The 18,723-nt window shown below is 47.3% G+C and overlaps 1 protein-coding gene across 1 annotated transcript in view; it reads right to left on the reverse strand.

Annotated features, from left to right (window-relative positions):
* LOC119455930 (dopamine D2-like receptor) overlaps window positions 1-18,723 on the reverse strand; it is a 388,566-nt gene that overhangs the window by 297,092 nt on the left and 72,751 nt on the right. The window lies entirely within an intron of this gene.

Raw genomic sequence — 18,723 nt, forward strand, 5'->3', positions numbered from 1 at the left:
AAGGGAACGCCCCGAGAGCCAGAATTTCCTCCTGCGAACACTTTACGCCGACCTGGCTCTGTCATGATCGTAAAGGCTCCTCACGCACCGCATTACACAAAGACTTGCGCTGCGTTCTGCCAATTCAATGCAGCGCAGCGGAGAGGCTGGGACCATACACATCAAAGATACCTGCATGCGCTCACAAGTAAGTTAACCAATCCTTCAAGGGGTGCAGCAAATGCCAGTACTTCTGACAATGGTTCGAGTGTTGTGCACTAGAAGTCTTTAGTTCAAGATTGTTAGGGATGAGGCGGCTTCCCGTCTGCATCAATAGTTTTGAGTTCCATGCTTTGCCTTTCCGCTGTCGTAGTCAGTCAATCTATTTCACCAAGAGTTGCTCAACGGCGCATGCGGTTTCAGAGGAGGCTACTTGCAGCTCTGTCCACAACTCTGAGAAATGCCGGCTCTTCAGCGCTGATAGTATAGAGTGTGCAGCGAGCCCCCTCTTGTATGCTGTCCTGTATGCATTGATGAAGGCACCTTCCACCACATCCCCTTCACCTACCCTCTCCCCGGAGGCTACCCTCTATTGAACGGCCGATTCAGCATTTACGAAAAGGCCAAATATACAGTTCACAACGGGTAAATGCGACAGACCATGTTTGCTTTCTGCTTCAAGACACTATGACGTGAAGGACACCCCAAGTTGAGAGGAGTATTGCATTGCAGATCGGTTCAGATTTATGTTTTCCTTGAGCTTCTTCCTTCGGGACCAACCGCAAGCACCATGCATCCGGAACACTGCACGGAATTACGTTCAAACCTACTTCGGCGCCTCCCAATAGCGCTAAGGGCACTGCAGACTCGTCCTACAGAAAAAATCGACCGCGCAATGTATCAGCGACCGACGCACACATACCGCTACGAAGCGATAGGTCGTCGGTGTGTGCTCGAGGCCTCGTTCAGCGGAGCGGGCCTCGACTTGGGTGGGGCCGACGCATCTTTAGCCTTTCACGGTGCCGCGCGGCGCAGGCACTTGCAGGGGGAGACGTCGAACATCGAGCGGAATAAGACGGCGAGAGCGTGGCGGCCTTTTCAACGCCGCATTCCGCTCTCTCTACGATCGCAGTTGAAGACTCGAATGCTGATCAAAGAAACGCTAAGCGCGCACTAGCGTCTAGAGAAGGAAAAGGTTGAAAGAAACGTGGCCGCGCATGGAACGCTAGCACTGTGAAAGAAACCAGAGGTCGAAACATGCTTCGGCGAGGACGAGAAAAGGGAGAAACGGAAGGAGAACGGGGAGGAAGACTGAGAAAAAGAAAACGGGGTACGAACACAAGTAGCACTCGGGGCCAAAATCAATCTTCGTCGTCTGCGCGAAGAGACCCGGCATTTTCGAAAAGTTTTGCTATCATTATTACTCGCTGAGTTTATTCTCTCTTCTCGAGAGAGAGAGAACGACGAAAACGAGACGCGTAGACTGGAAAAGTCGTTCGGCCCGCGCGAGGGACGGAAGCAGGGAGTACGAGATGCGAGAAATAGGCCGCGGCTTCAACCTTGCGCGCCGAGCGCTGCGTTTCTTCTGGGGTCGCAAATATAATCTCCATGTCGTGCACCTCACACAGACAAATGTTTGCTCGCAGTCGTAGAACAAATGTTTGTTCAACGCCGAGGAGGACGAGGGACGTCGGGAAGCCGGGAGGCGAGTTCGCCAAAAAACGCCACGGCCGATATATTTCGCAACCGTTTCTGCAAAGTATTGGGCCGCCTGGTCTTCGTCGATTCTCGACGCTCGCTCGAGAACAAGCGAGGCACCCAGTGGAATGCAAGTCTCGAACAACATGCTCAAGAATGCGTGCTTGTCGTCCCCGTTTGAGGTCCTAGCATCTTCGCACCGCTTACACCAGAGAGAGGGTTAGGGCAGTCGTGCTTCGGACAATAGTGGCGACACTGGAAATAGCGTCAGCGCTTGAGCGGGGAGTGTTCACAACAGTGAAGAAAGCGCCGGAAGCAACAGCGTGCGAGCCACATTTCAGCGCCAAAGGCGGTGAGCCAGTGGGTCACAAACATTAGGTCGGCATAAGAAGCAGATACTCGCTTAGAGCACTGCACGGGCTCGGGCTTACCCGAAAGCCCCGGCCCGGCCCGGCCCACGGGCCGGGCCGGGCCGGGTAGAGCAGTTTTTTCACGGGCTCGGGCCGGGCTCGGGCACGGCGTGTGCTTTTTGACCCGAGCCCGGGCCGGGCTCGGGTTTTTTGACGCGGGCCCGGGCCGGGCTCGGGCTTTCTGGTGGTGCGCATGTAACGTGCAGCGAGTTATTCTCGGGCGTCTCAACTGTGAAAAACATGTATTTTTTCGGTATCGGGCCGGGTTCGGGCCCGTTTCGAGCCGGGCTCGGGCCGGGCTCTGGCCTAAGGTACACGAGTGGCGGGCCGGGTCGGGCGGGTAACGTAGATTATTTCCGGGCCCGGGCCGGGCCCGGGTCTCGCCATAAAGGTTTTGATCGGGCTCGGGCGGCCCAATGTAAAAACGGGCCCGGGCCGGGCCTGGGCTGCTAAAATCGGCCCGTGCAGTGCTATATACTCGCTAATATTTTTGTAGGCTATGAACTCACTCATGTGCACTCACACTCGTCGGTATTGTATACTCACGTTGCTATACTCATGCTCACCAATACCCACTAGCTTCATAGTCGCTTCCATCCACACTTACCGGCACCCACTCACGCTCATTTACTCGCGTCCACTCTCATCCACCGGCACTCACTCACATATACATACATAGTGACGTTCACTGGTACTCGCCGACATTACCTCACGTTGACGCTCACGTCCATTCAAGCTCGCTGTCAATGAGTTTCGTTCGTACTCGCATTAACCGGAGCCCGCACCTGGTTCACACTCACGTCCCCTCAAATTTGCCGGCACTCAGTCCCGCTCACAGTCACGTCCACTCACACCTTTCATTACTCAATCAAGCTCCATCACACGTCTCCTAAAAAAATGTTGAGCAAGATTGCGTCAGTGTATATTCTGTATATTTGAATGTACGTGCTTACCAATAGTGTGACAGACACGATCCTACGGGTAAATGCGCCAGAAGGCAAATCGTGCTCATATGTTCCACTATTGGCATTACTGCACTACTTAAATCCGCGCTATCAGTAAAGACCAGACGAGGCAGTTATAATAGTGGTGCCAAGATTCCTGCGTGCAGCTTTCGAGGATAGGGATCGGTCATGGGGTGACGCTAAACCGACACTCAGCTCACTATGGAGCTTCACACGCGAAGCTTACATAGTGCACTGTACTTCGCTCGGTCTCCTTTCCCTTTATCCACTTCTACAAATAGTCTTCGAACCTTCGTTTAAACATATAATTTCATTACTTATGTCGTTACTTCAGAGGCTGCTATAGTGGGTTGTAGGCCTGAAGAAGCTAACAATCTTAGCTCACTTCTTTACTTTTTGGCCTTTGAACGCGCGTTAGCGACACCACGTCAACATTATCACGTGTTTGAGCGAAGGTGAAACATATAGAAATAATAGAACAAGATCCAACGTTAAGAAACGCTAAACATTACCGGTCCAGAAACATTGCCAGGCTTAGTCTAATAAAAGTAATTTCGCGGGCCACACGAGCCCGCGCTTGTCTACCATTGCGGATCCGTTTTGGAACAGAAACCACGTGAATAATATCTGCATCATTTTAACTCATATTTGACATCAACACAAAGCTATGTAGCACTATTTCTTGGTAATGTTTGAAACACTGATTTCCTTTTCGCCTGCAATCACCTTCATTTGCTTCTGCCGATTCACTAAAACGCACTAAGTAAGCACATATTCTGCACCGTATTCCTTGTTCTACACTACACATGTGCAGCAGAGGTAAAGTACCATTTCTAACATAGTGAAATGTTTTGAGAGCCTCCTTATAATTGTTCTTAATAGGGTGTCCCACCTACCGTTAGCCAAGCTGTTGTGTAATTTTTTAAATTATTCTTTATTAGAAATATCCAAGTAATTAGTACACAAAAATTATCTTGGTGGCGGAAGATGACAGATGAATGAATAGGTCTCATAACCGTATTTTCTACCAATTTACTTGTTAAGCTTCAAGCTATGCTAACGTTAGCCAGGGCACACGTATACAGTATATGGCGTTCCTAAAAATGGCACGTGCTTGTAAGTTGTTGTCCCAGATCTCATTAGCCACTTACTTTGTGCTCCTCTCAAAGTGCTGATGTGAACGAATCGAGCATGTGTGTAGCATTACCCCTTTCATCTTCCACACGCAAGACCTTTGGAGTGCCTGGAATCTATGGCTCTTTTTTCCTCATAGCGCGCTTTCCTCTCTCCGAGTTATGACTTATAAAAAGAAGAAAAGTACAAAATGGAGAAAGAGAGAGAGACAGATGAAGGTTTAATGAGAGGAAACCCGGAGAGGTTGGCCAGAGGAGCTTGTCTCTGGCCGCTGCTTCACACAAGGGTGTAGGTGGAGGGCAAAGCACCCAAAAGTAGAAGTAAATGAGGAATGATCGATGATGATGGACAACTACTATATACAGAAGCACCTGCTGTCGGATAAGTCTAACTTAATCAGTGTAACTGACAAGCGCATATGAAATCACGGACTTTACATAGACACACACTACCAATACTAAAAGCTCTACATATCCACGCGCCATTCAACCATGTTTCTTGTGTTCTTTTATTTTAGTTGCACCAAAATTTTAAATAGTGCCCGTGGAAGATCGCACAATTCTAACTCCTGTGTTAAATTACTCGATGAGGTGGCTGTTACTTCTACGAGAAATCAAGATGCCCAATTGAATTAATAGTACACCTACTGAATTTCTTTAATAATTTACTTTACGACACATCATTCAATCTAAGAATTATAGCCAGTGAATTCGCATTCCCTAGGAACGAATTATCCGAACTACGCCAGTTTCGGGATAACAATTTTCAAGGTATCCAACTAAATGCATTGCCATTCCAGTTACTTTCGTGCTTCCGTGCATAAAACAGCGTTTTCTTAAAAACGTAAGCGGAACAACAGTGCAATTTTACCGCAAATTTGACGGAGCATTTCGCAAAGCCGGTGTCATCCTCAGAATTTATTCGAAGTCGGTATGCCTTGCAAACTCGCTAGCTACAAGCCGTAGATTGAATGCCGTAAAGTAATCAGTTCGAATAATTAGAAAAAAATACTGTAATTATGATAATGATTCAATTAACCATTTTTATTACTAGTGGAAGTGATGGCGGTCTCATCACATAATTTAACTGAAGGTTTAGAATTATGATATCCGCCACAGGCAATTAAAAAATAAACAATTATCACCATATATGTAGAGCAAACGCGCCTTCTTCCGATGCGCGAGAGGCCGTGGGGGAGGGGGGGAAGGGGGAGGGAAGGGAGGCGACGTTTAGCTGCGGCACCAAGTGCCTATTTATATCAGAGGCTCCGGCAACAGTCACCAACGCCGCACGCATTTTGAGCGAACGCGGGCAAAATGCCGACGGCGTCGACAACAGTTCGGCGCGTTGCCGGTGCTGCTGCATGTCCAAGTTTATACAGCTGATAAAGCTAATATCATTACTCCGTATATCTCTCTACAAATTTGCTATCGCAATTGATGCTTCACCTTTCAGGTGAAACTGCGACAACTTTTTCTTATAAATTTTCCAAACCCCAATGAGCTTGCTCATAACCGTGCGCGAGATCTTACCCACCCCGGCGGTATGGAAGCTTTTGGGGGGGCCGGACTAAATTAAGCACAGCGACCCATTACTTACATTCCACGAAATAGTTTCTCACTACCAGTTAGAGCGGAGGTGCAGCTAAAAAAGAAAATACTATACAAAAGCATCTACCTCCGAAGGCTATGTATGTACACGCATTGTAGCTACAAGTAACACAGCTCCTAGAAATTAATGGCAGACATTAAAGCATCATTTCACAGCCGCTTGTCCAGACCGTAAGAAATGTAATTTCGCGTGGAGAACATATGTTGGTTTCGCATGCAAAAAGACAGGAAAAAAGTCACAGACCTGCGCGGCACACGCAGCACAGTCTCAGCGTACGCTGATGGAGCTGCTCAAGAGTAGCTCCAATTTGGGGACCACGCACAACAGGGTCTTTTGGGCACCATGCACAACAGGGCCTCGTTTTGACGAGAACTATCTGAACTGTCCGCCTGGTGTCGACAGCGAGCTGCGGCTTGTAATGCTCTCTGCACAGCACTCCGCTGAGCCCGATCAAGCCTTACAACTGCAAGTTACACGTCGGGCGCGCCGACTTTGCAGGTACCTTAACTAGATGGCGCCACCATACTGGCGGAGGCTCGGCAGCTCGGGAGCGCGTTGATTGCGCGCCTCGTCTGAATCGCATATCGTCGTCTGCGCCTGCGGACGCTGCGTTTGCAGGCATCTTACCTAGATGGCACCACCATACTGGCGGAGGCTCGAGTCGTCTCCCCCTGTATTTTCCGCGGCCCGATAGCAAGCGCTTGCGTGGCTCAGTGGTAGAGTATCCGGCTCCCACGCAGCGGGCGCGGGTTCGATCCCAGCGGGAATCGGGTACTTTTTTACGCGTTTCCGGCGATAGCGGTTACGCGGCGGACGCCGTCGGCGGCGTCATTGCGACCCGAAACGGCTATTCGAATGAGCCCATAACAGCTTACGCTGTAAAATGTGTTAAACTGCCACGTTCTTTGACCACCCTAGACACAGCATGTCGAACCAGGATCTAAGCGCGAGATAAGTTACGTACAGGAGGCTTCCAGAGATGGCCGAGCATTGCTGACCGGCATCGGCCTCGCACAGAGGACGCGGCATCCCCTCTTCGCGTAAGCTGTCACGGCAAGCAGCGCAGGCAGTGATGCGAGCTAAGACCCGCCTCGCCCAGCTTCGTCCGACGGTTCCGCACGCAAGCCGCAGGGCCTCTCGGCGGACGGACGTCCTGTTCCGTCCAAGGACTCGCGCAATGAGCTTCCAGTACAGTGCGAGCGTCCTTGTTACTTTTTTTTCGCCCCCTTATCCTCTGGCTCGCCAAGGCCGACCCACGCCTATACCTAGGTAATCCGCATCTCCTAATCCCATGATCCCCGTAATGACCACACAGTGGTATACCGCACGCATTTCACGGTAGCCACGCGCAAAAAAAGAGAAAAAGGGACGCGAGCACCTCGTTAGCTTTTCCCTCGTCTTGAGCAGAAAGAGCCGCGTGCGCAGAAAAAAAAAGAAACAGGCACGAAGCTCCTTTTCCTGCTCACGTCGCTCAGCCTGTATAAGGCGATTCCCTGCAAATGCCATGCCACGTCAATAGCGGTCCACGCGCGGACTCAGCGCGAAGTCGAATTGAATTCTTCCGTAACAAGGGAGCTTCTTATCCCCGTTCTTACGCCGGCCAATCATCTCCGTCTGTAAACACTCACCAACACAGCGTTTCTTTTTCCTTTCCAGTCAGTTGTCAGTATACCATTACGATGTTCAAGACTTAAGCCTAAGTGCACCTCGCATTCTGTTATTCTGTTCTTGCTCTACATTTATAATCATCCTGCCTACTCTTGATTTCTTTTTGCATCTTTTTTTTTCTGGAAAACTGTTTTTCTCAATGTTGCTTAAGGAGATGGCATATCTGTTTGAAATACAAGCAGAATTGCAGAAGATGTCAGTAAGGGAAACACGGCGTTGTTGAGTTTCCAAAATTCTCTCGGATTTCAGGGCTCAATGCATTCTTCTTAGGTAGAGAATCCGCATGCAAGTGTTTCGGGGAAGCCACACGCAAACATCGCGCAGTCTTTTACTGCGTCTGGCGATTTTTCTCGCTATCGACAGCGCGCATTCTACGCGGGATTGTCGGGAACCGCCAACCAAAAAGCCCTAGTCGTTTGTCCTGTATTTCAATGCATATTCTCACTTCTCTCGCAGTTGTATGTGTTAATATGGGTCACGTTTTTCTACCTGCACTGCATACCGTCTATTTCAGGCCGGTGACTGTCGTGCCCCTTCCTACGAGGCAATTGCCTTCCTGCCGTCCATATATTGGTGAACACTTGCATCATTACTATTATGACTATTACTACTTAGACCTCATTGTTGTTGCTGGGCACGATAAATAAATGTTTGTTTGAATGATTGATTATTATAAAGAGCTGCTACTGACTGGGAAAGCGTCCATTCGGTCTCTGACGCTCATGTACTGGTTCGCGTCCCTTGTAATAAGTACGCATGTGAGACCGACTGATATCGTTCCTAGCCGTACCTGGTCAGTAAAACCTACGCAAAAATTAGTTTCTTGTTCCAGCTTGTCAACGAAACTAGTGGCGGCGCGCATGAGAGACTGAGGCAGCAGTAGACAGTGACTTCTTTCAATCAAATGTGTGTTTTATTTTGTTTTAACACTCTTCTAATAAATTGAGTTTTTTGTTTTAATTCGTCATAAGGGATGCCCAGATGTTTTAATTCGACATAAGGGATGCCCAGATGTTTTAATTCGACATAAGGGATGCCCAGAAAGGCAGTGGAATATTTGAGAGCAGGACATATATGTTCTGCCCACGAAAAGAACTACCGTATGTGAACTAACAGCGCCAAGAGGTTCAGCCATCCATAATGATGCTTCTGTGTAGAAAAAGAGGAACAACAGTGCAGAACTCAAAACAAAAGTAAAAAAAAAAAACATCTTGCAGTAGCCGCAAGCCTTACATCATTAGGCGAGAAGGATGCCAAACCAGCTTACTAGCGCGCTTTGTCTGTTAACCTTGAAAAATCTCAGGCGTGCATGACCGACAAAAGCAAGTGCCTGGACGTGGTATGGCACGCTATAGTTTTGCTCGCAACGCAAGGCAGCGACCGAGCCTTACTAGTTTACGTCAGGAATGATTGCCGCCCAGGCAACCTGGTGCTTATCAGACTGTCGGCCTAAACCCTAAAACTTGTTTGCGGAACCAATCCAATTCGCGTTTGGCCCGTTTGCAGTGTCGCCACGTAACACACATGGGATTTATTGGGAAGAGACGTGGGCGTCTCTGCTTGAGTCGCAATATGTTCCGCACAGCAGCGCGCATTAGCGACAGCGCATGGCAGGCCCATTCAACGAGGCAAAGACGCTAGTTAAAGCACGATGTATCCGCCGCGGATGTATATGCCATTGCACTGACGCGGTCAGGGGTTCCACCCCAGCCGTGGCTGCCGCATTTAGATCGGGGCGAAATGCAAGAATCCTCGTGCACTTACATTTATGTGCACGTTGAATAATCCCACGCGTTCAAAATTGATTGATTTCTATATTTTGCCCGCAAGGCTTGCACGTTGCAAAGGGGAGGGTCATCATTACAAGAAAACAATTGGAAACAAACAATCCTTACAATACTAAACATTAAACAATTGGGACACTTGTATAAAAAGATAGAGCCGGAACAAACAACTAAATAAGAAATACAAAAAAAAATACACGTAGCATTACAGACACCGTGATGGAAATTATTCCTCAGTTCCGGACTGCGGCGTGCCTCATATAAGCATATAGTGGTTTTTGGCACTTAAAACCCCAGTGTTTAATCTTTAGTGTACGGTGTGGGTTTGGTTGGCGTCCCATAAGCTCGAGATGTATAGGGTACTGCATTCTGCGCTTCATTAATTTTGGCTGGAGCCTCGATGCAACGATTTCTGTAGTTCCGCGTGGGAGCGATAAGACTAAACTTAACCATTTATCGTTAGGGAACGTGTCGTAATCAGGCTAAGAAAGCAAGCGTCACGTTTACGTTAATAACTGTTTTTTTGTGTGTAGTGTGCGGACGTAGAAATATGGGAAAGCGTTAATATAGGCACCCCTTGCTTCGCGCCTCTAGGCAAATTTTACGTTGCGGTGTAGTACTGCTCAACACAAAATTACCGCCCCGTCAAGGATGATGTACGAGCTGTCGTTTCACTTTATTACGCGAGCTTCTCCTTTTCTAGCCTGAGCATATAATCTTATAGTTTGGGTGCGTACTTTATGCGGGCGTTGACTAAAATAAGGCGATACTGCGCAGGCCATCACGCACGTCACGGTGTCGCATTCTCTTGTTTTTTGTTTTTAATGGGGTTCCAGAGCGAGGCCCTCCGGCAAACGCGGTATATGTGAGTATTGCTTACTTTCATAGTTGGCTGAAACTTGCCTCAAGTGGCGCTATGCTGTTAGCGATCTGAGTTGGTTTGTTGAAGCTAACTAATAAAATAAGCTAATAGAGAAAGTGAGTGTGAAAACAGCGAGACTAAAACACCCTTTATACCCGCTGCGGTTGCTTCGTGGCTATGGTGTTGGGCTGCTAAGCACGAGGTCGCGGGTTCGAATCCCGACCACGGCGACCGCATTTTGATGGGGCGAATTGCGAAAACACCCGTGCACTTAGATTCAGTGCGCGTTAAAGAACCCCAGGAAGTCCACATTATTCCGTAGTCCCCCACTGCGGCGTGCCTTGTAATCAAATCGTGGTGTTGGCACGTGAAACCCCATAATTATTTTTAAACTCCCTTTATATTTGCGGCTAGCTATATTACTGCTTTTCAAAATAAACACTACTGACGCATAGATGTACTCATTACAAAGCCTAATCAGTCAAGTAAACTTAATGTCAAAGTACCCATACCTTGCAACGTATAACGAGAACTACAATTTGCTGAGATCGTCACTCATTTGGTTAATCGCATGTCATATGTGTCAAATATTACTTAACGGGGCTACAGAATTCTGCGAGACGCTTTTACGGGCTCTTTAAGCAATTCACTAGAAATTTCTCTAAAAGCACACCGGCATTGAGTATGAGAAAACGCAACAACAAAAATACGTCTACTAGAAATTCAGATGAAGGCCAGATAAGGTCTTAATTTCCCTTGAGCGGGGACGCGTAAGAAACACTTCGGCGAAGTGACAGCACAAGCAGAGTACCGTTTTTGACTTTTACAGTGGTCGTTTTCTATTATTTATTATTTATTTATATTTACCACTTAGCCCATTATGTAAGGTAGTTTCCTTCGTCTTCGTCTCTCCTCTCTCCCTGTCTCCTTCCTCCTCCCCTCGCCCGCCTCCCATCAACATACCCGCCGCGGTGGCTCAGTCAGCTAAGGCGTTGCGCTGCTGAGCACTAGATCACGGCATGGAATCCCGGCCGCGGCTGCCGCATTTCGATGGAGGCGAAATGCAAAAACGCCCATGTGCTTGCGTTGTAGTGCACGTTAAAGAACTCCAGGTGGTCAAAATTAATCCGGAGCCCTCCACTACGGCATGCCTCATAATCAGAACTGGTTTTGGCACGGTAAACTTCAGAAAGAAGAAGATCAACTCCACCGCAACATGTTCACCACCGTTCAGGTGTCAGCAGATGCAGCTCGACAATTACAGCGTGGCCAGCAATAATTTCCTCACTTTCCATTTCTTCATCTTATCTGAAATAACTAACCAAATACTACCACAACTCATTATGCTGCACCTTCTGTACGAACCTCAACTGAAGATCACTTTTCTCAAAGCAGGAACACCAGCTTAGAGGAAAGTTTCCGACTGGGCGGAGTTCAACGACTTTTTTTGAAGTCAGATCTACACGGAACATTGCACTGCGCTCAATGTGTGCCCCCCGTAGAAGATGCACAATTTTGCCAGGAAGTTTGCACTCTAAATCTTTTACACACCGTGTGTAGGATGTGGTGTGCGCACACCTACAGGGTTAGAGAGAGAGAAACAAGGGAAGGCAGGGAAGTTGACGTAGTGGGCATCCGGTTGTCTACCATGGGCGGGGAAACGGAGATTACGAAAAATGAACTTAGAAGCCAAAGGGAGAGAGCTAGTTCACTTGTGCAGTAGTAGACGCAGGGTGCCTATACACTTCTTTTCAGGTCCGTTGATTTTAGAAAAATTATTATAACACGATGTATGAGATCAAGCACACTGGGATTTCTGCCTCTATAAATGGTCGGCCATCAAAATGGCGGAGCGTAATAACACAAGAGGCTGTCGCTGGACGCCAAAGCAGGTGTAGTAACCGAGGAACTGCTCGATGGCTTCCTCATAGTTGCAGTGGTCGCATATGCTCGATCCATCGCTGCAGCTCTGATTACCATCAAAATTATATACCGGTGTGACGATACGCTACTGTGTCGCTTACGACTGGGTGTAGCTTTCACAAATTCAAACGTCTTCCTCATTGAAATGGCTCACCCCGCTATACGTGACTTACAGGTTTTTGGCAGCCGGTGTGCACACACCTGAAAGGGGTGTACAGCCTGTGAGCGCCAGATATTTAGCCAAGTTAGTCGAACAGTGCGCATAATAATCTGCGCTTGCCGATGCGAGGAAGGCAACGCTGAGACAACAGTCAAAGCTGGAATTTCACGCGCCTTTTCTGTTCGAATCGTGTATGCACAGTTTCAACCACGCGCGTACTCTAAATGCGGCTGTGATGGTGCCAGCAGCAAGGAGAGCATGAGGGCTTGAGTACTGTGATGGATGTTGACCCTTTCACAGAAAGAAAATAAGGCACATATGCTGACGGAGACAAGTAAGAAGACACGCGTGCAGTGCTCCGAGAGGTCCGGGCGTAAGGGCTTTGATAATGGACGCTCTCAAATATGTTCCGAAGAAACGGCGTGTGCCTATTGTTCGCAAGTGTACCGTAAGAACGAAAAAAAAAGAAAAAGAAAAGGACTGCTGTGATTGGGCATCTTCAAAAAGTTGCGCAGTCAAGCGCCGCGTGTTCTTCTTTGAGAGCGACTTCTGACATCTTGCACTCGTTAGACCTTGCACGCTGACGAATACAGAAAAAAAAAGAGAAGTGGCAAGCAAGAAAGGCACGTTAAGAAGCGGCCTGCGCTAACAACGCGTGAGTGTGCCAAGACGGGCTCACAATGGCATGAATAATTCATTTTCATAAGCCCCTACACAGGGGTCGGCCATTGAGACGCGCCCAGTCGCCGTCTCATTTAATTTTCCTCGCAACCAAAGGAGAAGGTGATTGGCGTGAAAAAGGAAAAAGACGGATCACCACTGGCATTCCCGTTCGAACAATGCCAGCCGCTGCCGTCGAGCCGTCGCCGTATCGTGCGGCGAGCTTTTGTCTCCACGATCCCGGCAAAGAATTGTCTATTCAGACAGCGGCATGGAATGTCCGAACGCGAAAAGAAAAATGGGACAGAGAAAACAAAATCACATGGCGACGCTCTCAGCTATGGCGCTGACGGGAAACGAGAACGATGGCCTGCGAACCCCAACCTTAAAAAAAAAAGAAAAACAAAACAAAAGAGCGTGCTCAACCGCGTCTTCTCCACTTCTGTGACTCTATTCATACATTTTTTTTGTTTTTTGTTGTTGTTCCAAATCAAAGCTTGGCTTATTGAGTCGGCAAGCCGAATAGGAGCTCAATAGGCAGGCCGGTACTGATGAATCCAGCACGCCTTATTTTTAGATTTGCAAAATTCCTCAAATTTTACGGCCCCTCTTTAATGGCTTCAGACTCGCCTCCGCATTGTGAAACTGAGGACACAGAGAAGGGTGAGAAAGAAAGTAAAGGGGTGAACATTTTTTGCACCTCCACCACTCTAAGATTCACATCTCTCTTTCTTTACTCCCACTCGCGCGCCACCCTTTTATAGCGGCAATCTGACTATCTGTCTCTTTGGATCTTATCTACCCCTTCTCTTCGACTCCCTTCTGAGCCTTTTGATTCCTTATTTATTTTTCTATTTTTGTACTGACATTCAGTTACGTATACGTTAGGGTGTCTTCCATGCACTGCGCCGGCGATTGACAGGAAAGCGCAGAGGCGGCTCCAGTAGAGGAAGAGAGAAAGCTGGATAAAGGTGCACTCGCTGTTCCGCTCCGTGCAAGCAGGGCTGAAATTCCCGAAATACGAGCGGTGACGCGCGTTCTTCCGTTTGTCCTCGCATTCGCAAACGGAGCCGCAGGGACCTCACACAAAAGAGTCACACAAAGAGGACCGCTCAGCCTCGCAGAAAATTGGTGGCGCTCGGGAAGCCCGGTTTCGCTGCTGTTAAGGAAAATCCGAGGAATCTGAGGGTTTTGTTTCAATTTTCTCTTTCCTCAAAGGAAACTAAATTCACACTAGCGGATGGTAGAGCGAGCGTCAAAGTGTCGCGCCTGAGCAGAAGAAAGATAGGCGGAAGAACGTAGCAAGAAGAAGATGAAGGAGCATTGCGCACAAAATGTTGTGAAAGGCTGCATACGCGACTCACATCCCCCCCCCCCCCCCCCCGTCTCCCTTCTTTGGGCGAAATTTTACGAGCTGGTTCCCGAAAACGAACACTTAGCGCAAACAGTACTGAATGAAGCTTTTCAAACTGCAAATGCGATAAGTGTACCAACAGTGTAGGGTAAGATTTTCTCTCTTGGCTGGTTCAGAAAAAAAGGAAAGCTTTTCTAGCTCTTCCTTTTGTTTATCTTTCAGCGAAACGATACTAAAAAATAAGAAGGCTCTATAATGGGCAGTTTCTGACAATGACCTCTTTTTTGTTATGGTGGTAGTGCGTATGTAGTTGAAACAGACACTGAGTTTGTCTGAAGATGGAACGGCAGGTATCGGTGGGAGAGTACAAAGAAAAATTAATCACGGATGTTTACACAGCCGCAATCACGCGCTCCACATCTCGGGAGAAATTTTCCAGCGAAGTGAGTACATAGCCTATATGATACGTGCTTCGTCCTTACACTGGAAGCAGTGCAAAGCAAATGCATAAGATTTATATTATTAGTACACGCGCACTGACTCACCCACTGATCTGCTGGCTGCCTCTGGTCTAAAAACGCTGTCAGATAGAGCGGAAGTAGCACGCCTTAACTTTTTGCTCCAGCTTCTTCATAACACTAAAATAGACAAGTCTAAATACATGTCGTTTTCCAAATTTCTAAGTAGACGTCAAAACCATCCAAATAAACTAACTGAATATTCCTACAACAATGAAATGAGAACATTAAACATTCTTATCTTTTTTCTTTACCACTACCTATATGATAATGGCACCAACTGAACCTATCTATCACAAGTACCAAATCATTTTCTGAATTCGTGCAATAGAAGGTGCTAGAGGACTAGAGTGGTCCTAACCACGCGCCATGCCACTCCTCTCTCCCTTAGAATCATTGTAGATAGCCTCTTCGGGAACTGTTGTTACTGTTTATTTATTTATTTTTTCGCTGTTCTTTCCCGCATTTCTTCCGTTTTCGAACATTTTATTTTATTATTTATACATACTGTCAATCCCAATAGGGATTATAACAGGAGGGCAAAAGGAGACAGGGATTTAGTACAAGGCAAAAAAAAAAAAAAAACAACAAGCAAACATGGTGCAACTAGACGTCATCCCGTCTACAGGTGCAAGTTATACCGCAAGTTCTACAAAGGTAAATTGTACAGACAAAATGACAAAAAGACACTGGCACTTGAGGTAAATGAGAACAAAGGCAAAACTATAAAACTGTTCTAAAATTGTGACGCTAGCAAATCGCTTGCGATTAGTTTAGAAAAATGGGCTAAGGATGTGCTACTGGTAATGGAGGGGGTCAGGTTATTCCATTCTCTGATCGCCAGGGGAAAAAACGAGAATTTGAGGGCATCTGTGTGGAATCTGTAAGGAGCAAGTGTATGAAAGTGTTTCTGGCGGGTAGTTCTTGCTTCGGATTGCTTAATATAACGGGACTTGTCTATATTTATGTGGTTGTGTAAGAGTTGGTACATTACCTTTAAGCGTGCCAATTTCGCCCGGTTTTTTTATGGTTAGCAATCCGGCCTTCTAAATCCGGCCATATTAAATCGCTGTGTTTAAAATCTGAAAGCACTTAAATCTCTGCCATACACACGAGTGTGCTCTACACAAATGAAAAACGCATTGCCTGTATTCATGTAACTAATTTTTTTGTTACTGTAACACTTTTCTCTTTTTTGACATTCATTATACTTGTATACTTGTACTAATTGCATATTTGCCGATTTCTAGCCCTTCTCTATTTTTGCATTGACCTTTTTTATTGCCCTCCTGCTGTGTTCTCGGTTCAGAGCTGCCGTATTCAAAATAAATAAATAAATAAATATACACAGAAAGAAAGCGCTCGCGGATGTTACAAAATTGGGACTTCCTTTTGATTGTAGCAAAGCTTTGGGATTTTCCTACTTTAAGGAACTCGAATTCCCGTCAAATTCTGAAAGCTGCTTATACAGTCGCCAATACAGCACACGAAGTACGTATCTTATGGCCATCAGTGATGTTAAGCACTCTTCAAATAGCAGCACTTCATGCAATTGATTGTTCACTCAAATCATCGAAAGCAAGTCCATCCTTTCCGTTACACTCTTATCGTGTTATGATGCAGTCCTAGATGGCCCTCTCTCTTTACCAACTATGAACTGCAATTGTTTGAAATTTGGAAGACGCTTCCTATGGAGTTACGATATCGCTGTTAAGTTGTGGTTCAATAAATAGTTAAGTGGTAGGAGAAAGGAGTGTACACATTTGCTCGGAAAGCTCCTATTTTTTCTGCGCGAAATTGCAGCAGCTCCGCTGTCTATAGTGACTATCCGATCTGCTACCACTGCTTTATTTATTTTCATTTTTTTGAACGCGCATGACGTGCACCGAGGCACACAGTTACGACCCTAAGGCGAAGATTCCTTGCCACCATCACACTTATTCTTAAAGACGTGCAATATACACGTTTGACTACCACCGATGTTGCGCACTTTGGCTTGTTGCGCTGAAACCTACCACCTAATTTCATTCTAGCGCTGCTCACGTCTTCTAAAGAACGCTCGCAGTCCTGTGCACACACTTGCTCAAGCCTGTTACACTTACTTTCCGGAAGGCTGAGCTGGAGAGGCTTATAATAGAATGCCTGAAAGCAAACCGACTCTCCATTGTGCAGCATCTAAGCGGAACTCAGGCGTATCCTTGCATTATTGATCTCTGCTGTTTCCCTCTACGGCATTAAAACTAGCTGCTTCGGATACCACTCGTTCTGTTCTCTTATTTCTCTGCTCCTCTGTTCACTCATTCTGTGCAAAGCGCTTGGCAAATCCCTTTAATCTTCTCGCACACAGGCATAAACCACAATCCGGAGCATCGGAAAAGGCAAAGCTGTCGTTGCCTCCCGGCTCGCAGTGCTCACATAACGCACCCATTCGTTGCGGAAAACCCCTCCCCCCGTCCTCCCCCACAAGCTTACTGTTCCGGGAAGCTTCTATTGCGGAACCCAACGCTGTAACATGGGAAGCGCGCAAGACGAGCGCTTTCCGTGGAAGGCTGGTTGGGTGCGGGCACGGTTGAATGCCTCGCCGCCGCCCCGACGCCATGGCTCCGTCGCGCTTAGCGCTTGCGCGCCGACGCGCGGTGTTTGCTTTCCATCTGCGCCACTGTTACCGGAACCGCCACCATGCAGTGAAGCGTTGATGCGACACAAGCGAGGATATCCTCTCCCCTTTCGTCTGGATCCCTTTCCTCCCCATCTCCGTCCTCCTCCTTAGCCTCCCCCGGGCGCGCCGGAAAACGTCCTGGGGCCCAGAGAGTCCCATCGCCTCCCCTCTGCGAGCCCTCCCTCTTTCCGCCACGTTAGTCCTAGCGCGGTCGTCGCCGCGCTTCTCGACGCCGGCGGCGGTTGGGAGACAGTCGGAAAACAAAGGCAGCAGCAGATGTTGTTGAGCGCCCTTGCCGACGAGACACGCAAGAAACCCTGCCAGAAAGCAGCGCTCCGACTGCCGACTACATTCTGCGAATCGAGAACAAGGCTTTCCAACTTGTCTTCAGTAGCCCGCGGGCGAACTTGTGCGGCGGTAGTCGACACTCCTGTTCTTTCTGCGGGCGCGTTTCCTACAGTTTTACCGGTCATCGCTTCCCACTACCATTCATGCTGTATAGAACAGCCACATGTGTCATTTTGTCTTCTCCGACAAAAAGAAATATCGAATAATCGCTGAACAAACCAATTACCCCCCTCCTCTTTTTTTGGACCATTCATTGTTAAGAAAAGCAACTTTGCCATACAAATCCATTCGCTTTGCTGATATTGCGCTGCTTTCGGTGTCCTTTCCCCATCATAAAAAATTTATCGGTGATGCATTATATGTAACAGAAATGTTCAGTCCCATAAAACAAATACACACTTTTCCTCTGTTACTCTGCATCTTTATAAGAAGACTTTGTCTGTGCAATGTAAAAATTGCATCACCCTGTCCGCGTGCTCGTGCATCACCATTTTAGAATTAAGGGGGTCGCAACTTAGCTATCTTCCTTACTCACTCATCTACGCGACATTTCAGATTGAGAAAAACAACTCTTGTCAAAGGGCATCAACGCATATACAGGGTGTTTCTGCGAACACTTTCAAAATTTATGCAAGGTTGCCTGTGGCAGATAGCCCAATTCAAGTTAATGAGGTGGTCTACTCAAAGAGGCGGACATTGCTTGCTCAAAAAATTGAAACGTATAATCGACTAATTAACACAAATTCACTAATTAAGTTTTCAACTAATTACCTCATGACCCATATTGCAATTTACAAATTGTAGCCGTGGAGTTCGTAAATCGGATCTACTTAGAATTAATACTCAGGATCACGACAGTTTCGAGATATTAATTCCCAAACTTTGCGGATAAATGCATGGACGTTCCAGTTAATTTTGTGCTTCAATGCATAAAGCGACGTTTTGCTAAGAACCTAACTGGAACGCCAATGCATTTCTCCGCAAAATTCG

This window comes from Dermacentor silvarum, chromosome 6 (genome assembly GCF_013339745.2).
Source record: "Dermacentor silvarum isolate Dsil-2018 chromosome 6, BIME_Dsil_1.4, whole genome shotgun sequence".
Taxonomy (NCBI): Eukaryota; Metazoa; Arthropoda; class Arachnida; order Ixodida; family Ixodidae; genus Dermacentor; species Dermacentor silvarum.